The sequence below is a fragment of the Bubalus kerabau genome, chromosome 3 (genome assembly GCF_029407905.1).
Source record: "Bubalus kerabau isolate K-KA32 ecotype Philippines breed swamp buffalo chromosome 3, PCC_UOA_SB_1v2, whole genome shotgun sequence".
NCBI classification, from domain to species: Eukaryota; Metazoa; Chordata; class Mammalia; order Artiodactyla; family Bovidae; genus Bubalus; species Bubalus kerabau.
In genome coordinates, this window is record NC_073626.1 from 175,150,832 (window position 1) to 175,169,174 (window position 18,343).

The 18,343-nt window shown below is 43.5% G+C and overlaps 1 protein-coding gene and 1 pseudogene across 1 annotated transcript in view; both read right to left on the bottom strand.

Annotated features, from left to right (window-relative positions):
• The window catches only part of ZBTB8A (zinc finger and BTB domain containing 8A), a 60,669-nt gene extending 47,176 nt beyond the window's left edge, over nt 1-13,493 (bottom strand). Inside the window, exon 1 of the mRNA XM_055573787.1 lies at nt 13,268-13,493. The gene's annotated coding sequence lies outside the window, so the exon portion shown is untranslated. The remainder of the gene's footprint in view (nt 1-13,267) is intronic.
• Nucleotides 8,812-9,165, bottom strand: LOC129646898 (60S ribosomal protein L35-like; annotated as a pseudogene).
• Nucleotides 13,494-18,343: the final 4,850 nt, after the last annotated feature.

Below are 18,343 nucleotides of genomic sequence, written 5' to 3' on the forward strand. Positions count from 1 at the left end.
GCTGGAGTGGTTTCTCTTTCCTGCAACTGGGCCCAGATGACATATTAGCACATCAGTTGCCTCAATACGTAGGCAGAAGGGTGACTGGTTTGTCTGTGAGCTGCAGTGCTGAGCAGTGTGCTTGACGATACATGCTCTGGAATCAGACTGCCTCGGTGCAAATTCTGGCTCTGCCATACATGAACCTTCCTGGGATGTTAATGTCCCTGTACCTTAGTTTCTTCATCTATAAAATGGGACTAGCAATAATATTTTCCAGTTATGGGACATAGTAAATGAAAAGATAATCTAAGTAAAGTACTGGTTTTTCCAGTAGTCATGTATGGATGTGAGAGTTGGATTATAAAGCTGAGTGACAAAAAATCGATGCTTTTGAAGAGTCCCGAGGACTGCAAGGAGATCAAAACAGTCAAGCCTAAAGGAAATCAGTCCTGAATATTCATTGGAAGGGCTGATGCTGAAGCTGAAACTCCAATACTCTGACCTCCTGATGCAAAGAACTGACTCATTGGAAAAGACCCTGATGCTGGGAAAGATTGAAGGCAGAAGGGGACGACAGAGGATGAAATGGTTGGATGGCATTGCCAGCTCTATGGACATGAGTCTGAGTAAGCTCTGGGCGTTGGTGATGGACAGGGAAGCCTGCTGCAGTACATGGGGTCGCAAAGAGTTGGACACAACTGAGTGATTGAACTAAACTGAACTGAAAGTGCTTATAATAGTGACTGTCTTAGAAACGGAGAAGGCAATGGTACCCCACTCCAGTACTCTTGCCTGGAAAATCCCATGGACGGAGGAGCCTGGTAGGCTGCAGTCCATGGGGTCACTCAGAGTCAGACACGACTGAGCGACTTCACTTTGACTTTTCACTTTCATGCATTGGAGAAGGAAATGGCAACCCACTCCAGCATTCTTGCTTGGAGAATCCCAGGAACAGGGGAGCCTGGTGGGCTTCTGTCTATGGGGTCGCAGAGTCGGACACGACTGAAGCAACTTAGCAGCAGCAGTCTTAGAAAAAGCCCCTGAGAGATGTTAGCTATTATCACAGTAATATTACTAGTTATGCAGACCACTTTAAAACACTGCTTTAATTGAGCAGAAAATGTAAACATTTTATAGTTTTATTACTATACATTTTATTGTGACCTCAAGAATTTTAACTTACACACAAGTGGTCACAGAAAAGATCTGACTGGTTTCATCATATATGTATACACAGAGAGAGTGACCATTTCAGAACCACAGTGTACCTGAGGATAGCAAACTAGCCAACTAATTAGTTACTCTAACTAGTTTTTGTGGGTCTCACCCTAAGGAAGAGTAATTTTCTAGTAACAATTTTTGCCATTTTCCCATTACAAATACTACCTCATTAATTATGCTCTGACTTTATTTTGGGGGGCTCCAAAATCACTGCAGATGGTGACTGCAGCCATGAAATTAAAAGATGCTTACTCCTTGGAAACAAAGTTATGACCAACCTAGACTGCATATTAAAAAGCAAAGACATTACTTTGCCAACAAAGGTCCGTCTAGTCAAAGCTATGGTTTTTCCAGTAGTCATGTATGGATGTGAGACTTGGACTATAAAGAAAGCTGAGTTGGAGAAGGAAATGGCAACCCACTCCAGTATTCTTGCCTGGAGAATCCCATGGACGGAGGAGCCTGGTGGTCTACAGTCCACGGGGTCGCAAAGAGTCGGATACGACTGAGCAACTTCACTTCACTCCACTCCACTTCAAGGAGACAAAAGAACTGTACCCAGAAAATTATAAGACAATAATGAAATAAATCAAAGACTACATATACAGATGGAGAGACAGGTAGGAAGAATCAATATTGTGAAAATGACTATACTATCAAATGCAATTTACAGATTCAATGTGATCCCTATCAAATTACCAACGTCATTTTTCACAGAACTAGAACAAAAAATTTCACAATTCATATGGAAACACAAAAGACCCCGAATAGCCAAAGCAGTCTTAAGAAAGAAGAATGTAGCTTGAGGAATCAACTTTCCTGACTTCAGATTATACTACAAAGCTACAGGCATCAAGATAGTATGGTACTGGCACAAAATCAGAAATATAGACCAACGGAACAAGAAAGAAAGCCCAGAAATAAACCCATGCACCTATGGGTACCTTATTTTTGACAAAAGAGGCAAGAATATACAATGGAGCAAAGACAGCCTCTTCAATAAATGGTGCTGAGAAAACTGGACAGCTACGTGTAAAAGAATGAAATTAGAACACTTCCTAACACTAACACAAAGATAAATACAAAATGGATTAAAGACCTAAATGTAAGACCAGAAACTATAAAACTCTTAGAGGAAAACATAGGCAGAACACTCGACATAAATCAAAGCAAGATCCTCTATGACCCACCTCCTAGAGTAACAGAAATAAAAACAAAATAAACAAGTGGGACCTGATTAAACTTAAAAGCTTTTGCACAGCACAGGAAACTATAAGCAAGGTAAAGAGACAACCCTCAGAATGAGAGAATATAATAGCAAATGAAACAACTGACAAAGGATTAATTTCCAAAATATACAAGCAGCTCATACAACTCAATACCAGAAAAAAAACAAACAGCCCAATCAAAAAGTGGGAGAAAGACCTAAACAGACATTTCTCCAAAGAAGACATACAGATGGCTAACAAATACATGAAAAGATGCTCAACATCACTCATTATTGGAGAAATGCAAATCAAAACTACAATGAGATTGACCTCACACTGGTTAGAATGGCCATCATCAGAAAAGTCTACAAACAATAAATGCTGGAGAGAATGTGGAGAAAAGGGACTGCTCTTACATTGTTGGTGGGAATGTAAACTGATACAGCCACTGTGGTAGACAGTATGGAGATTCCTTTAAAAACTAGGAATAAAACCACCATGTGACCCAGCAATCCCACTCCTAGGCATATACCCTGAGGAAACCAAAATCGAAAAAGACACATGTATCCCTTGTTCATTGCAGCACTATTTACAATAGCTAGAACATGGAAGCAACCTAGATGTCCACTGACAGATGAATGGATGGTACATATACACAATGGAATATTACTCAGCCAGAAAAAGGAGCACATTTGAGTCAGTTCTGATGAAGTGGATGAACCTAGAACCTATTGTACAGAGTGAAGTGAGTCAGAGAAAGATAAATATTATATTCTAACATTTATTTATGGAATCTACAAAATGGTACTGAAGAATTTATTAATTGGGCAGCAATGGAGAAACAAACATAGAGAATAGACTTATGGACATGGGGAGAGGGGAGCAGCGGGTGAGATGTATGGAAAGAGTAACATGGAAACTTACATTATCATATGTAAAACAGATAGCCAACTGGAATTTGCTGTATGACTCAGGCAGCTCAAACAGGGGCTCTGTATCAATCTAGAGGGGTGGGATGGGATGGGAGATGGGAGGGAAGTTCAAAAAGGGAGGGATATATGTATACCTATGGCTGATTCATGTTGAGGTTTGACAAAAAGCAAAATTCTGTAAATAATAAATAAATAAAATGGTTTATGAAGCCAAAAAAAAAAAAAAAAAAAAGAAAGCTGAGTGCCAAAGAACTGATGCTTTTGAACCGTGGTGTTGGAGAAGACTCTTGAGAGTCCCTTGGACTGCAAGGAGATCCAACCAGTCCATCCTAAAGGAGATCAGTCCTGAGTGTTCATTGGAAGGACTGATGTTGAAGCTGAAACTCCAATACTTTGGCCACCTACTTGCGAAAAGCTAACTCATTTGAAAAGACCCTAATGCTGGGAAAGATTGAAGGCGGGAAGAGAAGCGGACGACAGAGGATGAGATGGTTGGATGGCATCACTGACTCAACAGACATGAGTTTGAGTAAACTCCAGGAGTTGGTGATGGACAGGGAGGCCTGGCATGTTGCAGTCCATGGGGTCACAAAGGGTCGGACACCACTGAGCTACTGAACTAAACTGATAAACCAGGGTGTGTTCTTCAGATTTTTTTTTTCAGCTTCATTAAGATAGAACTGACAAATAAATTTGTAAGATATTAAAGTGTACATTATGGTATCTGATATACATATACATTGTAAAAGGATTCCTCCTACCTAGTTAATTAATGCATGCTGATTTGCTGAGTTGTGTCTGACTCTTTGTGACCCCATGAACTGCAGCCCACCTGGCTCCTCTGTTCATGGGATTTTCCAGGCAAGAATATTGGAGTGGATTGCCATTTCCTCCTTCAGGGGATCTTCCCAACCCAGGGATAGAACCTGTGTCTCTTGCATCTCCTGCAGTGGCAGGCAGATTCTTGACCACTGCGCCATCTTTACCTTTTCTTTCTTTTTTTTGGTGAGAACATTTAAGTTCTGCTCCCTTAGCAAATTTCAGTTGTACAATACAGTGTTATCAACTATAGATATATAACATATATCTCTATGTTATACATTAGAGCCTCAGAACTTATTCATCTTATAGCTGAAAATTTTGTGCCTTTTTAGCAATCTCACCCTATTTTTCCCACCCTCCAGTCCCTGACTACTTTTCTACTCTGTTCTATGAGTTGGAGTTTTCAGATTTCACATATAAGTGATAACACGCAGCATTTATCTTTCTCTACCTAGCTTAATTCACTTAGCATATTATTTTTTGGGTCCATCCATGTTGTCACACATGACAGGATTTCTTTTTTGTCATGACCGAATATTATCCCATTATATATAAACCACATTTTATTTATCCATTCGTCCATTAACAGACACTTAGACACTTATTTAAAATTTAGATTGTTTTTAAAATGTTATCAGAAAGGAGACTTCATGAGAATGAGATCAGTACTCTGTAAGATTTGAAAATTGGAAGTTTAAAATTTTAATGTTTAGGCTTAGAATGCTATTCTAATGTACTTATTAAGAAGGTCTTAGATAAAATTATGGCCTGGTTTGCTGTGAAGTGTATTCTGCGTTTAAAAAAAAAAAAGTGTATTCTGATGATAAAAAAAGATTTTGGAATAAAGCTCCCCCTGCAATATGCTGAAATTATAAGAACGCTGTGTTTCACCTTATCCAACAACCAGCGAGACAGAGGGCCCTGAAGCCAATACAAAGGTGTTTGCTGTACCTTCGACAGTTCAGATGCTGCAGAAAGTCCAGGACTCAAGAGCAATGGAGATTTACTGAAGAGTTAGAAAAACAATGGAAAGAAAGAAACTTCATGCTTTGATGCAATAACTACTTGTACACTGTTCTGAAAATCATACAGCTATATATATTTTTGGGCTTCCCTGATGGTTTGGTTGGTAAAGAATCCACCTGCAATGCAGGAGACCCCGGTTCAATCCTTGGGTTGGGAAGATCCCCTGGAGAAGGAAACGGCTACCCACTCCAGTATTCTGGAGAATCCCATGGACTATATAGTCCATGGGGCCTGCAAAGAGTCGGACATGACTGAGCGACTTTAACCGTCATATATATTTTGTTCTTTTTTTAAAAAAAATATTATTTTTTGGCTGTGTCAGGTCTTAGCTGCAACACTTGGGATCTTTAGTTTTGGCATGAAAACTCAGCTGTGGCATGTGGGATCTAGTGCCCTGGGCAGGGATGGAACTTGGGTCCCTTGCATTGAATGTGCAGAGTCTTAGCCACTGGACCACCAGGCAAGTCTCTCTTTCCCTTTTTTTAAAGAAAAATATCTTTTATTTTCATGAGAACAGATATTCTGAAATGTGAAACATATTCATTCAATATCTATTTATTGAGCACCTGCTCAATGCCAGGCGATCCCTGGCCCTGGGAATACAAACCTGATGACACATGGAAGATCAGAGCTCTACAATGCCTCAATGTCTATCTGCAGAGAGAGAAAGAAAGAGAAAGAAAGTACTCCTAGGAGAAGGAAACTATAAAACCAAGGAAGCAAATGACTTTGCCTGGCAGTGTCCACATGCATGCATGCCAAGTCGCCTCAGTCACGTCCAACTCTTTGCGACCGTATGGACTGTAGCCTGCCAGGCTCCTCTGTCCATGGGATTCCCCAGGCAAGAATACTGGAGTGGGTTGCGATGCCCTTCTCCAGGGGATCTTCCTGATCCAGGGATTGAACCCACGTCTCTTAAGTCTCCTGCATTGGCAGGAGGGTTCTTTACCACTAGTGCCACCTAAGAAGCAAGTCCACAAAAGCTTCCAAAAGGCAGTAACAGTCGAGTCTTGAAGGATGAATAAAAGTTCATAATGGACAAGAGGACAAAGGGCATTCTAGACAGAAGCCCAAAGGGCAGAGGCACAGCAAGTATTAAAAAGCATGACCTCTTCAAAAAAGTTTGCTGTGGCTAGAGACTCAGGGTCTGTGAAGGGACAGTGGGAGATGAACAGAGAACAGTATGTAGGTGCCAGCTCCTGAAACCCCTCCACTTCTGTGGGTCTGGACACTTTTGAAGGATTTTAAGAAGAGTGACATAGTTATAGGTCTACCAATGACTAGCTATGTGACTTAGTCAAGTTGCTTAACCCTAAGCACCAGTTTCCTTTTTGTAAAATGGAGATACTGACTGTTAAGAGGTGCTAACGAAGTCTGTTGAGAGGATTAAGTAAGATAATAGCTAAGATAAGTAAGATTAACAGCAATAAGAAATAAAGACAAACGACAATGAGCATGTGAAGATATGTTTAGCATCAGGAGTCATTAAGGAAATGCAAGTAAAAGTCATAGTGAGATATGACTTCACACCCATTAGGCTGACTACTATAAACACACACACACACAGGAAAATAACAAGTGTTGGCCAGGATGTGTAGAAATCAGAACCTTCACGTACTGCCAGTTGGAATGTAAAATGGTACACCCATTTTGGAAAACAGCCTGGTAGTTCCTAAATGATTAAACACAGAGTTACCACAAGACTCTGCAATTCCACTCCCAGGTTTATGTTTATGTTTAAGAGAAATGAAACTATATATGCCCATAGAAATTTGTATACAAATGTTTATAGCAGCATTATTCATAACAGTGAAAGGGCAGAAACCACCCAATGTCCATCAACATTTGGGAAATGGACAAACAAAATGTGGTAGATCCATACAATGGAAAGTTATTCAGCCATTAAAAAGGAATGAAAAACTGATTTCCTATTTGCTACTACATGGATGAAACTGAAAAACTTCAAGCTAAGCAAAAGAAGCCGGTCACAAGACACCATATATTTTATGATTTCGTTTATATGAAATATCCAGCATGGGCAGGTGAGAGACAGAGAGTAGGTTAGTGTTGTCAGGGGCTATTAATGGATGTGCGGTTTCTTTATGCAGTCAAGTGTTCTATAATTAGAGAGTAGTGATGGCTGCATAACTTTGTGAGTACACTAAAAAACACTGAATTGTATACTTTAAAAGGTGAATTTTATGGTCTATGAGTTATATCTTCATAAAAGTAAATAGCTAATATTTGAAGGTTTACTAAGCACAGTAGTAAGCATTTTACACCCATTATCTTATTTCAGTCCTCACAACAGCCTCATGAAATAAGCGCTACTGTGATTCACATGGTCTAGATCAAGAAACAGAGGCACAGAGGAATAAAAACAAAATCTCCAAGACTGCACATGAAGCAAGGGAACACAGACTGGAATTCAGGCTGACTGACCCCAAACCAGCACTCTTTTAAGTCCTGCACTTTTTTTCTGACCATAATGTATGCAAAATGCCTAGCAAGCAGGTGGGTGGGTGTGTGCTCATTCATGTCCAGCTCTTTGAAACCCCATGTATCAGGCTATTCTGTCCGTGGGATTTCCCAGGCAGGAATACTGGAGTGGGTTGCTATTTCCTGCTCCAGGGGATCTTTCCAACCCAGGGATGGAACCAGTGTCTCTTGCCTCTCCTGAACTGGCAGGAGAGGCATGATTTCTTCACCACTAGTGCCACCTGGGAAGCCTAGCATGCCATTTGTTGTTCAGTCGCCAAGTCGTGTCTGACTCTTTGCGACCCCATGGACTGCAGGACACCAGGCCTCCCTGTCCCTCACCATCTCCTGGAGTTTGCCCAAGTTCATGACAATTGAATCAATGATGCCATCCAACCATCCCATCCTCTGTCACCCTCTTCTCCTTCTGCCTTCAATCTTTCCCAGCATCAAGGTCTTTTCCAATGAGTCGGCTTTTCACATCAGGTGGCCAAAGTATTGGAGCTTCAGCTTCAGCATCAGCCCTTGCAGTGCATATTGTATTCAGGGTTGATTTCCTTTAAGATTGACTAGTTTGATCTCCTTGCTGTCCAGGGGACTCTCAAGAGTCTTCTTCAGCATGACAGTTCAAAAGCATCAATTCTTCGGTGCTCTGTCTTCTTTACGGTCCAGCTCTCACATTCATACATGACTACTGGAAGAACCATAGCTTCGACTAGACGGACATTTGTCAGCAAAGTAATATCTTTGCTTTTTAATATCTTAGTGGCTCACCATGCAGTTAGGGCTCAATAATTATTAGGTATTATTGTTATGATGAGCCAGTTTGTATACCCTGAAAAAAAACCCAAAACAGCCTGGAGAAATAGTGGGAGAGGCAGGGCCAGGGAGATTAATTTAAAGGCTTAATGCAGTTGTCAAAGTAAGAAATGGTGAGGAACTAAATAAAGGCATAGAGACTGAAAAACAGAAGTGATATACAGGAATTTTTCCAAGAAAATAGGAACTGTGCTATAAATTGGGGTAGTTACAACTCGATATACTAATATTTACACCTACAAAGCATTAACGTAACTTGCATTCATAATTGTACTTTTTATTTTTTTTTTGCCAGTTTGCTTGTTTTATTGATGCCTGGATGCTCAGGCCTTGACCGCGTATTCCCAGAGTGGGAACAGCCACTCTTTCCACTGCTGCCTCTTGCTTGGTCTTCAGGTTCTGTTCACGCTTGGTGCATGGCTCGTGTTTTCTTGGGTCGCAGATCAGAGGCTTCTTACCCTTACAGATTTCCCGAGGTTCTCTTTCTGAGTCTGGTTAATGATGGTGAGTACACTGGCGATGGATTTAAAAATGAGAATCTTGGAGAGTTTGGAAGCCTCACTGTCTGTCACTTTAGCCACACGCAGCTAGGATAGCTCCACCTTCAGGTCTTCCAACTTTTTCAGCAGCTCCTCATTCTTCTTGCCATGAAGGTCTTGAGCCTTTATCTTGGCCATGGCTGTATAGTCTGCCTCTGCAGCCTTCTCGGAAGGAAAGAGCCATAATTGTATTCTTGAGTCATCAGAAAAGGTTTAGGTTATTCTCAAAGTATGTGATTAAGTCATGGAAATGGGTAATATGTTTCAAATTTTCTTTTCAGTAGATTGACCTTATAAGTTGAAACAGCTAGTTATACTAGTTCATGCAGACAGTCAAAATTCAGTTGAGGACTTCCATGGTGGTCCAGTGGTTGGGAATCCACCTGCCACAACATGGGTTCAGTCTCTGGCCCAGGGAGATTTCAGATACAACTAGAGAGTAGCCCCCGCTTGCCACAATTACAGAAAACTCACACACAGCAAGAGAGACCCAGTGCAGCCAAAAATAAATACATAAAAATTTAATTTGAAACATTTTAAATATCTGTAAGAGATTAATCTATAACAGTCCTAAGAATATTAAAGAATTAATGATTCCCACCAAGTTCAAGATCTTTAAACGTGGATGAAAAAGACAATATACATATTTTAGGAATCATTAAGTTAAAAAGAATTGATGCTTTTGAACTGTGGTGTTGGAGAAGACTCTTGACTCAGTCCCTTGGACTGCAAGGAGATCCAACCAGTCCATCTAAAGGAGATCAGTCCTGGGTGTTCTTTGGAAGGACTGATGCTGAAGCTGAAAGTCCAATACTTTGGCCACCTCGTGCGAAGAGTTGATTCACTGGAAAAGACTCTGATGCTATGAGGGATTGGGGGCAGGAGGAGAAGGGTACGACAGAGGATGAGATGGCTGGATGGCATCACCGACTCGATGGACAAGAGTTTGGGTGAACTCCGGGAGTTGGTGATAGACAGGGAGGCCTGGCGTGCTGCAATTCATGGGGTCGCAAAGATTCGGACACGACTGAGCGACTGAACTGAAGTTAAAAAGTCTTTGGAATAGAAGGAATAGACATGCATTTCCACAAGTAAAGGAAAGATTTAGGTAACAAATATAACTCTTATTACGGTTGTGGGCTAGAAGACCATCTTTTTAAAGGTGTGTGTGTGCCCAGTCACGTCTGACTCTTTGTGACCCCATGGACTGTGGCTGCCAGGCTCCTCTGTCCGTGGAACATTGGTAAGAATACTGGAGTGGAATGCCATTTCCTCCTCCAGGGATCAAACCTGCATCTCCTGTGTCTCTGGCATCGGCAGGCATGTTCTTTACCGCTGAAACACTAGGGAAGCCCCCTTTTAAAGGTACATAGTTATTAATTAAGAATTTAATGTATCACTAATACAAAGGTCACAAATACAAAGTTCAGTCTCCTTAGGATAAATCCCTGGGCCATGAGAAACTTCAGCAAACTGGCGTGGTAATTGTATGGATACATATCTTTTAACCCTGTAAATTAGAATTAGGAAATTGGAATCAGAATTAAATATAAAAATGTTAAGAAAATAAAAACCATATTTGAGGAAAGTCTCAATGAGAAGATGGCATTTAAAGTAAAGTCCAAAGATGGTAAGAGAGTTATTCAGCTATCTGGAGGAAGGGTGTTCCAGGCAGATGGAACAGCAAATGCAAAGGCTCTGAAGAGAAGCAGGCAAGGAGGTTGGAGAAACAGCAAGAGCTGGGGAGGACTTCCCTGGCAGTCCAGTGGTTAAGACTCAGTGCTCCCAATGTAGGGCGTATGGGTTGGATCCCGAGTCAGGCAGCTAAAAAATTTTAGAAAATGGAGGGCTGGGGAGAGTAATGAAAGATGGAGTCAGAGAGGAACAACAGATTGTGGGGCAGTAGGACATCATGGGGCTCCCCTTGTGGCTCAGCTGGTAAAGAATCTCCCTGCAATGCGGGAGACCTGGGTTCAGTCCCTGGGTTGGGAAGATCCCCTGGAGAAGGGAAAGGCTACCCACTCCAGTATTCTGGCCTGGAGAATTCCAAGGACTGTATAGTCCATGGGGTCGCAAAGAGTCGGACACAACTGAGCGACTTTCACAGGACATCATGGGACCAGTTCCTGTAGGACTTGGTAGACTCTTTAGGGCCTTGGGCTTTTGGTCTGAGTAAGACGGGGAGCCACTGAAGATGAGGAGCCATTGACCAATTCTAAGCAAAAAAGTGACAAGAACTTTCCTCAAGGGGATCAAAACACTCGCACCAAATTCTTTCATTATTATAAACTAATAGGTCACTGAAAAGGTTGAGCTTATTAGACATAAATTCCATTTTATCTAGAAAATAAGATTTAAATGATACAGGATGAATCAAGTATTACCCTATCTTACAAAGTTTGGGGGTTCAAATCATCATCAACAGCAGAGCTGGTGATTTCAAGGCTGCAAGATAAGTTCTGGCAGGCTGCTCTCTTTCATGGGGAATTCACAGCTTGAAAGAAGCCAAGGTACTCATGATGCCTGGGTCTAATATTTCACAGCCTAACCCAAACATGCCCATTTGGCCGAGGGTGGCAGGTTAGATTCTCACTTCCCATTTACCATTTGTGTGGCCAGGGGGACTCCCAGGAATAAAGGTACCTGATTCCTGGTTATAGTCTGCCTGACAGCCCTTCAGTGAAGGGCTCTTGCTCCAGGGGTCCCACAAACTCAAGCCTTATCTGAGACTCGGGGAAAATTAGAGACGAAGTTTTGAGCCTGAGGTTTATTCTGCTGAGGATTTTAGACTTGTTTCTGATAAGATCGGTTAAGGTTTTTAGAGCATGGGAACGATATGACTTGCTTACTTAAAGACTCTGGAGGTGACTTCAGGAGGAAATGAAGAGCAAGAACAGGAGGCAAGGGCGCTGGAAGCCTGCCACTGTTCACCTCTTGGCTTAACGTTTAAATGCTTAATGCGTTTCCCCACCTAGAAAGTGGAAAAACCACCGGCCTGACTGGATGGTTGTTTTATGTGAAAAAAAGTGAAACAATTCATATAGGCGAAAGCACTTCATTTACTAAAGTTCTGCAAATATAAATGCTTATTAAGGACAGAAGTAATACCGACGTGTGTAGTTTAAAAGCCCAATAGGTGAGAATCTACCGCTTGCAAACCCATTTTGGACTAAGCCTAACATAAGGTTATATGTCTACTATATTTTAATTTAAAAAGAAAAACGAAAGCCGGGGCCGGGGTGGGGGGTGGCGGGGGGAACCGCCTTTGCAAGATAGAGAACCTGGCTACTGGCACAATCAATAATAAATAAGCGCATTTGAAGGCGAAGGTGCCAAACCGCTATTAACTTACAAAAGATGCCGTCTACATAGGCAGAAGGTGCATATGTGTGAGTCCGTCATAAAACAGTAATTACAGCACAATATTAGATAGGTATAGTAAGTCTGCTTGGGTTCTAAGCCCGGATCTGTCGCGTCACGATATAAAACCAAAGGATGGAAGATGTACGGAGAAACTCGGACTCCTGGCCGCAAGTGACAAGCCCCAGACCTTGGCCGCCCCATCCGGCGGGCCACCCATCACTGGCCGCGCAGCCCGAGCCCCGCCGGCCGCCGACCCTCCGGGAGTCTGCGGCGCCCGACGGCTCCAGACACGCCCGGCACCGGCCCCGCGCCGCCTTCCCGCCACCGCCGCCAGGAGGCTCCGCGCGCCTTCCCGCCTTTCCCCGCGCCACGGCCGGGCCGGGCGGCCAGGCGGGCACGGCGCTCGGCGGGGGCGGTCGGGCGGGCGCGGGCGGCGACGGCGCGGCCATTGTCCCGCAGCCCCTCCCGGGCGCGCAGGCGGACAGGGCCGGGCGGCGGCCGCGCAGTCCGGGAACCGGTGCGCCCCGCCGCCGCCCGCCTCTACTCGCCGGCCACCGCCGCGAGGCCGGGTCCTCGGCGCCGGCCGCCCGGCCGCGCCTCCTTTGTGACCGTCTCCAGCCCCTCAGAGTCGGCGCACCACCGCCGCTGCGCCCGGGGCTGCAAATGGCGCCCGCTCGCCTCTGCGCCTCCCGCCGCTCTCCCAGCCCGGGGACGTCTTGGGGCGCAGCGCCCGGGCCGTATCCCGCCGCCACCGCCCGGGGAGCAAAGCCCGCGGCGCCTTCGCCCGCGCCTCCGCCCGCAGCGAGGCTTGCGGGCCCGTGCGAGGCTGCCCCGACGCCCCGCCCGCCCTCCGCCCGCGCGGCGCGCAGCCACTTACCGCGGGCCGCGGCGCAACGGCGGGTCGCGCGCGCGGGCTGGGGGGAAGATTCCCGGTTCTCGGCAGGGAAATTCCCCCTTTCGAAGCCGTTCCTTTGCGCCCCAAAACAAGTAGCCCCAACGTGAGAGAAACAAAAGGTATTTGCTGACGTGGGCGTTGGACAGAAACGCCCGAGGGCTGGGGACACAATTAAAGGGGCAACGCACAGATTTCAGGCACCAACCAGCAGCTTCGCCCACTCCCCCTGCCCTTCCCTACACCCCGCTGCACGCTCCAGAGGCACTGGGGTGCCCAGATCCCCGAGCAGTTGACTACGGAATCATTATTTAGTCAGGAGCTTAAATTTTAAATTGTACTTTACGTTGGGAAAGGCGCCTCCGGAGGGCAGAAGGGCTGGATTTCTAGGATCTGGGGAATTTGGTTTAGGAAAGAGGGAGGGACTTAGGCGTGCCCACAATTACTGTATAAGTACATGTGACATTATTGTACTTAAGTTTAGCAGCGTCAAATGGAAGAGATCTGTACAGAATTTTTCCTTTTATTGAGGCACTCATTTTAGTCGGGGATACCTTTTCTAAATCTCTACAGGTCACAAGCATTGCATTTTCTTTGAAGAGGCTAACCCAAGAAGCTGAGATAAGAGAAGATAATTCTTGGTTAAGTTCAAAGAAAATAAAAAACTAGTAAGAATAGCAGATTTTGTGTTTTCAAATACAAAAATTCATTGTAGATCAAGTCAGTCTTCTGACATATTTATGTCCCTAATATTCAGAATTCAGGCGTCAGATTATGTACTTGCTAAAATCTTTATAATCACTGAATTTTCATTGTTACTATAGAAACAATTCTATAAATTAGTTTTCTAGTTCCCTATGTTGGAGTAAAGTACTGAAAAGTTCTGTGATATAGTAAAACAAACAAGACTCAAAATTTCAAAATATCTAGTCTTTGATAGACTTCTCTTTTATGTCATATTCAGTTATAGCGGACAAAGTTTGTTACTTTGGTTTCATCATAATTAATTATGTGCTTTGAGGACCATATTCTCTACTTGAAGGGCTTCCTTAGTGGCACAGTGGTAAAGAATATGCCTACCAATGCAGAGGATGCAGTTTTGATCCCTGGGTGGGGAAGATACCCTGGAGAAGGAAATGATAACCCACTCCAGTATTCTTGCCTAGGCAATCTCATGGACAGGGGAGCCTGGCAAGCTACAGTTCATAGGATACAAAACACAACTATCTCTTAATGTCACCTCGTATTACTCTCCAGTTATTTTGCTATTTAGTTCCATTTCCTCACATCATTCTGCACAGATCATTAAAACTGTGTTTGGAAACCATTAGGTATCAGGAATGTTGAATGTACTCAGACTATTTTACTAGCATCCCCATTGATAATTCTCCTAGAAAGACCTGGACATTGTTATAGCAAAAGATTTTAGGTGTGTTTTTTTTTTTTTTTTTTTTAGCTTTAATTGAAACATGCAAAAGAGTTCTACAAACTTGTTCCTCAGCAGAGCACATCAGATTAGTGACAAACTCTTTGTTGCAAGGAAGAAATCAGTTCAGTTCAGTTCAGTCGCTCAGTCGTGTCCGACTCTTTGCGACCCCATGAATCACAGCACGCCAGGCCTCCCTGTCCATCACCAACTCCAGGAGTTTACCCAAGCTCATGTCCATCGAGTCATTGATGCCATCCAGCCATCTCATCCTCTGTTGTCCCCTTCTCCTCCTGCCCACAATCCCTCACAGCATCAGAGTCTTTTCCAATGAGTCAACTCTTTGCACGAGGTGGCCAAAGTATTGGAGTTTCAGCTTCAGCATCAGTCCTTCCAATGAACACCCAGGACTGATCTCCTTTAGGATGGACTGGTTGGATCTCCTTGCAGTCCAAGGGACTCTCAAGAGTCTTCTCCAACACCACAGTTCAAAAGCATCAATTCTTCAGCGCTCAGCTTTCTTCACAGTCCAACTCTCACATCCATACATGACCATTGGAAAAACCATAGCCTTGACTAGATGGACCTTTTTTGGCAAAGTAATGTCTCTGCTTTTTAATATGCTATCTAGGTTGGTCATAACTTTCCTTCCAAGGAGTAAGCGTCTTTTAATTTCATGGCTGCAATCACCATCTGCAGTGATTTTGGAGCCCCAAAAATAAAGTCTGACACTGTTTCCACTGTTTCCCCATCTATTCCCCATGAAGTGATGGGACCAGATGCCATGATCTTCGTTTCCTGAATGTTGAGCTTTAAGCCAACTTTTTCACTCTCCTCTTTCACTTTCATCAAGAGGCTTTTTAGTTCCTCTTCACTTTCTGCCATAAGGGTGGTGTCATCGGCATATCTGAGGTTATTGATACTTCTCCCAGCAATCTTGATTCCAGCTTGTGCTTCTTCCAGTCCAGCGTTTCTCATGATGTACTCTGCATAGAAGTTAAATAAGCAGGCTGACAATATACAGCCTTGATGTACTCCTTTTCCTATTTGGAACCAGTCTGTTGTTCCATGTCCAGTTCTAACTGTTGCTTCCTGACCTGCATATAGGTTTCTCAAGAGGCAGGTCAGGTGGTCTGGAATTCCCATCGCTTTCAGAATTCTCCACAGTTTATTTTGATCCACACAGTCAAAGGCCAAGGAAGAAATAGTAAGAGTTTTTTCCCTCAACTTCCCCCTCTAGCTTCTGAAACTCTTTTATATAGTTGGAGAATTCCTTACATTATGAGTAATTGGTGGGAGGTTGAATTGGCCATCTGCAACAAAATCTGGAAATGCCAGTGGTTTGCTTTCCCAGAATCTTTTGTGGTTAAGACAATGGACATGGTCTACACTTTGATAGTCAGATGCACCCTCCAGGGACTTTGAAGAGGGAGCTGTAAGAAGCAGGAAAACTCAAAGAATCTTTTCTAGCCGTGGCGACAGTTGCAGCAAGACAGTATCTCCAAGGTGTCCAGTGCCAGCGCTGTCAGTGGGGCCAGCTGCCATGGGGAAGCGCTGGGATCCTCACCAGGCCAGTTCTTACGGTATGACGTGGCTGTTGTTTCTGCCTGGTTAACATAGGCTCCAACCCCCGTGCTTTGCTCTTCCTGTGAATCTATGGACTTTTAATGATTCACTTCTGTTTAAATCAGTCAAGGCCAGTCTTGACTGGCCTTGCAACTAAGAACCCTACCTGGTACAAAATATGAAAAAGCATTTGGACATACAGCCATATAGCTTTTTACAACAGATGATATTGTTGGAGGTAAAATGTCATCCCTGTTATATAGATGGGAATTAAAACCATAGATATAATAGAGAGAGAGCCTATGAAGTAAGAAGAGGAGAAACTCAGAACCAAACATCACCAACTTCATCATCTAGTGGCTGGCTAGAGGAAGGTGAAACTGATTGAGTCTTAAGAAGTGACTAGAGTGAAAGGAAGAGATGTGGGATAGTGTGGTATTGTAAAAACTAGAAGAGAGTAATTCAAGAAGGAAGAACTGAACAGTAGTGTTCAATACATCTCTTCACAGTCTGAGAGAAAATATCTATTAGACTTAACAACTTGGAAATCGTTAATTTCAGAGAAGACTGTTAAGCTTGATTTAAGGGAGCAAATTCCAGATGATAGGACTATGTGCGGATGGAGAAATTGAGATGCTGAGAATAGGCAGTTCTTGAGAGATTTGGTCACAAAAGTGATATTCCAATTACTATTTCTATGTAACATGCCAGCCCAAACTTCGAGGCATATATCAAAAGACTTTGATTACGCTCGTGGATTCCATGGGTCAAGAATTTGACTAGTCACAGCAGAGATGGCTTGTCTCTGTTCCACAGTGTCTGGAGTCTAACTGGGAAGACTCTTGTGGCTGAGAGTGATTTGAACTGCTGGAAACTGGAATCATCTGGAGGTTTCTTCATTCACAGATCTAGTACCTAGGCTGCTATAGCCAAAGTTTGGCCTCTATGCCCTGGTACTGAGTTGAACCTCAGAGACAAAATGTTGGGTAAAGTATAAAAGAACAGACTTTATTGCTTTGCTAGGCAAAAGGTATCACAGAGGGAAAATGCCCTCAAAACTGTGTGTCCCAATCTGGAAGGGATAGTGAGGAGTTCTGTAGTGTGTGTTAGTCACTCAGTCGTGTCCAACTCTGTGCAACCCCATACACTGCAGCCCACCAGGCTCCTCTGTCCATGGGATTTTCCAGGCAAGGATACTGGAGTGCTTTGCCAATTCCTTCTCCAGGCGATCTTCCCAACCCAGGGATCGAACCCCAGTCTCCTGCACTGCAGGCAGATTCTTTACTTACTGAGCTAAAGCTGACTTAAAAAAATGTACAACGTGTGTCTCAAGTTTCATGTGGGGGAAAATGAGGACTGTAACCCAGAAGACAGCATTTCAGATAACTCTGAGAAATTGCCTTGAGGAGGCAAGAGGAGGAGCTAAGATATATAGGAGTTTTCTAACAAAGGGCAGGTAGTCAGAAACATCAAAAGATTACTGTTAATTAAAGAAACCAGATATGTCAAGGAATTTAGTGCTTTTCTATATATGGGAAGATGCAAGAGTCTGGGCTAACTGAAATTATTCCTTTGATATTCACCACAGCTATCTGGAGTCAGTATCCTATATTTTCACACTCTGAGTTTCCTCAGGGCTCAGCATAGGGAGTGGCTCCAGTCTGCAGGCTACTGTGTGTGTGTGTGTGTGTGTGTGTGTGTGTGTGTGTGACTCAGTTGTGTCCAACTCTTTGTGGTCCCATGGACTGGAACTCGACAGGCTCCTCTGTCTATGAAATTCTCCAGGCAAGAATACTGGAGTGGGTATCCTAGCCCTTCTCCAGGGGGATCTTCTCAACCCAGGAATCGAACTGGGGTCTCCTGCATTGCAGACAGATTCATTACCAGCTGAGCTACCAGGGAAGCCCGTTAAATAAGATAGTAATATGTATAGCTCAAAGAAGAAAGGGAGAAAAGTAGTGAAGGACTGATAATAGTCTTCTATAATCAATATTGTTACTTGTAGAGAATAGAATCCACTCTGGGTAGTTTAAACAGAAGGGACATTGTTAGACAACACTAGATGGCTG